Source organism: Oryza brachyantha, chromosome 6, assembly GCF_000231095.2.
Source record: "Oryza brachyantha chromosome 6, ObraRS2, whole genome shotgun sequence".
NCBI classification, from domain to species: Eukaryota; Viridiplantae; Streptophyta; class Magnoliopsida; order Poales; family Poaceae; genus Oryza; species Oryza brachyantha.
In genome coordinates this window covers 10,091,197-10,096,241 of record NC_023168.2, presented here as the reverse complement: position 1 = coordinate 10,096,241, position 5,045 = coordinate 10,091,197, and positions in this window count along the sequence as shown.

The window sequence follows — 5,045 nt, the reverse complement described above, 5'->3', positions numbered from 1 at the left end:
CAGGAGCCACTGTGCGCGCAGTTGGTCGTTACCGAGACTTATCGTCCTATCCTCACTAGGCACGGTGACATGGGGGAGCACGCCGACTAGTTATAGCCTCTATGGTGATCCTAAGGAGAATGAGCCACTGTACTATGTAGGTGAGGAAATTCATGGCTACTATATTGTCCCCCTTGAAGTATAAAAGGAGGCCTTGGCCGATAGTAAAGAGAAGACGAGGAGAATAGACAGAGCAGACCTCGCCGGACAGTCGTGTGCGCAGAAGATCGAATAACCACACACACGCCTGTAACTTAACTCCAATAGTCTACGAGTGATAGAAGTAGGGTATTACGTTTCATAGTGGTCTGAACCTATATAATTCGCTACGTTAACCGAGGGGCCCGACCCTCATTCGCTCTCCCTAACAGGCTTTCGGGCTCTAACCCACACCCCTAGGCCAAACAAACAAAGGGGGTCCCACAGTCCCGCCCTAAAAGAGCTCACGCTCCAACAAGTCTAGTTGTCGTATAAAGAAAAAGAGGTTATTGCATAACTGACCCTATTTTACGAGTTAACTACGTATTTAACCCCATTTTTTCTACTTTGCAGATTTGACCTCGTTTTTAAAAAAATGAAGGCGCCGTACTTCAGGATAACGTCAGTTGGAAGTGAAAAAAATTTTAAAAAAAAGAAAAGACACACGAAAAGACCAAAATACCCCTCTCAAACCCTAACTGCTATCTCTCTCACTCTCTCTCACGGGAAAATACACCAGAGAGGCCTAGAGAAGGCGGCGGCGGCGGCCGGCGGGGCAGGGCGACGCGTGCACTGGGGGCAGCGGGGCTAGAGCTGCGCGACCGGCGGGGCGCCGGCGGCCGGCGGGGCATCGTCTGTGGAGGCAGTCGCCCGAGGGATCCGAGAAAGCGGAGATCCGAGGCGGCCGCCGCCGGCCGGAGCCAACGGCATCCTTCCTCATCCCCCCGCCGTTCCCGATGCGATCATCAGCCACCGCGGGCGGGAAGGAATGGCCCCGTCAGAGCGCTCGCCTCACGTTCTCTGGCTCCGCCGCCACTACCCGCCACACCGGCGCGGTGAGCTCACGCTTAAACCCATCTTTCCAGTACTCCGACGCGCAGCAGCAAACAAATCCGCAACAAAAACTGGATGGATCGGAGAGGAAGGAGAGAGAGCGAGTTGGGGATCATCACCAACAGAAGAAACCAATCCAACCATGGATGGATTTTGTTTAAATTAATTTAGATTTGAATTGAAATTAGTTCAAATTTTAGTACATTTCTCAATTTAATCAAACTTCACTGAAATATCAAACAAATTTGTCTCAACTAGTAAACACAAATAAATCAAATATTACAAGTACATTAATTGTTATAAAGTATATATGTACAAAATTAGGCCATATGTGCAATAATCATTTATAAGTAGGGTTAAATATGCAAGGTAAAAACGTTCATTCATGTCTCATTTAACACCCGTTAAACTCACTTAACAGACTAGGGTCAGTCGGTGCTTTTATTTTAAAAAAAACAGGGTCAAATCTGTAAAATGGAAAAAACGGGGTCAAATGCGTAGTTAGCTTCTAAAATAGGGTCAGTTATGCAATAGCCCCAAAGAAAAACTTGGCAACTTCAGTTATACGTGAAAAATGAATATGAAAATAGGTATTTACTAATTTGGTCATCCCTTTTATACGTAACTTTAGTTGTATAATATGAAAATAGATATTAACTAAACTGGTCGTCCATTCTCTACATAACTCTAGTTGTCTATTAGAATGATCTCATATAGTTCCATAAATAAGTTTCACTTCTTATATCCTAATTCTAGATCTACCAGTTTTATTCATAAACAATACAAATTACAGATACAAACATATATTAAAAATTTAGATTGAACTCCGGCCACATATTACATGAAGTGATAACCGAAAACAACAGCAATGCACTAACTATTGGCATATCCCACAATGTAGCATTATTACTGTCCTTGCAGTTCACACATCAATAGTACAAAAAACTTTCATGAATCATCCTGTCTATTTTAGATGATTTGGTTTACAACGTTGGAAATGTATATTCCGTAGACTAGAGAATCATAAATAAACCAAATTGGAAAATACATGACAATAATAAAAATCGCATATATAGTGCACATATCTTATTCAATTTCTTGTCAGGAAAACAATGATGGACACATGCTGATATGAGCAAGTTTCTATGCCACTTAACATGATCAATTTTGTTTGCCGCTCCATTTATAGTACTACTAGCATGTATGAAACATAACTGAAGTGAACACATAATTTGGTTATTTTATTTTTTAACACATAATTTGGTTAACATATGTTATTCTCACTGTGGCTCATGGGGCAGGTATTCAGGATAATTGAACCTATGCATGGAGTGCTGTGAACACATAATTTGGTTATCTTATTTTTTAACATGATGTAGTATTTTCTTCTTTCATAACTCATGGAAGATATCTACGATGATTGAACCCATGTGCAGAGTGCAGTGAACAAACTTTGATCATGATCTTTATGAAGCATAATTTTTAGCATTTGTTTTTAATCTTAATCTTACCTTTGATGGACTGAAATAAGAATAGAGCTCATTCAATCCTAAGATTGTATCAAAGGACCAAACTGAACATTAGGATCTTCATACATCTCTCTGTGAATTGTATCAAAAGACCATACCTACATGTGAGGTTTTGAGACTCCCTTAATTTTGCATGCATGCAGCCTGGACAAGACTATCTTTACCTTCTCACTATCTCCACACTGGCAAAAGCTTCAACAAAGTATTAGTACAGTGCAACAACATTATTGCTGAGTTTTGCTAAGGAAGAACTCTACGAAGGATCAAGTGGGTGTGAATAGGAATCTTAGCAAATTTAAGCTTAATAAAACTTAAACTATCCTTGATGCCTAGGTGTTGCTTGAACTGTTTTGTAGCTACGAGAACAAGGAGCAACAAGTGGAAAGTAACTTGCAAGGAAAGTAATGGAAGAAGAGAAAACATGATCGAGTTTTTCCTTAGGTATTGGAGATCGATAATCACCACTAATCCCTGTCTGAGTACTTTACACAAGTGTTTTGCTCCCTCCTTTGGTCATGATGTCCAAAAAACTCTTAGTAGTGCTGAGATTCTTTTCCACTTTGGAAGCTGAATCCCAAATATTTCACAAATGCAACCAGGTTTCCCACAAACTTCTGAGAGAACAGCGAGAAACCTCCATAACCATCTAGGCATTACTAAGCCACTTTATAGTTTCACCCCTAAATTGATTTATGTAACCTAACCCCCTGTGCTAATTATTCAACTACCACTGAGATTATTTATTTATAAATCTGTCTATTGTTTGTGGGTGAGGTCAAGTACATGAGAGCATCGCCAATTGTGTGAGAATGTGGTTGATATGATGAGATGCACGGGTGTGTCCCTTGCGAGTTGATGGTCGGTTAATCAGGAGCCTCAAAATGCCAATGTCCACACGTCACCAGATCAAAACCATCGAAATATGGAATTATGTTCAATTTTAAATCAACCAAAAGTAAAGTAAATGAGGGAATAAAATTTCCTTAACAAATTGATCCATGAAGTTTTTAATAAATTATCAATTTATTAATTTATTTTCTACATTTTTGTAGCTTAATATAACAATATTATTTATTTTAAAATGGAAAAAAACAAATTAAGCCTTCTGTTGGTTTGGGCCAAATCTGATTCGTATCTTTCTCTAGAATAAGTTCATTTTACATTCCTAAATTTGACACCGAGTTTAAAATTCATCCTCAACCAAATACCAGATATAACACGTCGTTCAACTCCTAAAATCAGTGCAAACTTAATCCCAAAACGGTTTAGAAGACGGTTTTGGTTCACGTGTCATCTACACATCTGGTTTGACATTGGCGTGGCATTAAAAAAGGTGGGACCCACATGTGAATATATTGTGGGAGCCACTTGCCCACGACACTCCAGAGTCCATCCTGTCGTGACAGAGCAGATGAGAAGGCACAGGAGGCCAACCTCCTGGGCGGCGGGGAGATGGGCGGTGGCCGCGGCATGAGCGGCGGAGCAGTATCCTCTCCTCACGGTGGAGCAGATGAGGATGAGGCGCAGGAGGCCAGCCTCCATGGCGGTCGGTTGATGGGCCTCATGGCCGACAGGAAAGAGAGAGGCGACGACCGTGGCATGGGCAGTGGAGCTAGATCGTGCCCGGATCACGAGCGGGAACTCCGCTTGGATCGTCGTCCATGGAGGGGACGAGACGTCGTTTCGGCCTTCGGGGCTCATGGTTCGCTACATTGGCCGTCGTCCCGAGCGCCAATGGATTGGTCACCGCCGGCCGCCCTCGAGGCCGTCCTCCAGCAAAGCCGGTCAGCAGCCAAGCACCGCAGCCGAGATCCCGCGCTGGCGAGGAAGGCGCAGCCGTAGCACGAGCCACGGGGCTGCGGCTGAGCATGCTGTAGACGGCGCCGATGGCGAGAGATAGAACCCGAGACATAGGCGATGCCGGCGTGAAAAGTGAAAAAGACCAGGATCGAACCACACATCTGTTCTCTACTTCAATACTGTGATCTACTTAAGTGTGATTTTTAAGTTCATACGTGTGTCATGGATGAAAAAAAAAGAGTTGAATACATTTTCATTTTACTCCATGTGGATTATCTAAACTTGTAAACCGTGAAATATGTTTTTTATTATTTTCTAATGTAACTGACATGTAGATCCGTGATTTTAAATTTTTCCTGGATCAAGCTATCACGTAAGGGTCACATCAATATCACGTGAGATGAAGACCTAGTCAAAGGAGCCACGACGCGTTAACCAAAACCAGGTACGATACTGTTGGAGAACCTTGTTTGCGCTGGTTTTATAAGTTGGGACCTGTTGTATCTGGGTTTTTACGAAAATCGGATTCAATGTCAACTTAAGGGACGTGAAGTGAACTTATTTCTCTTTCCCCTTCATGCGCGTGCTCGCTACCTCCCTCTGCTCCGCGCGAGCCCACGGACCAGCAGCCAACTGGGCCCTAGC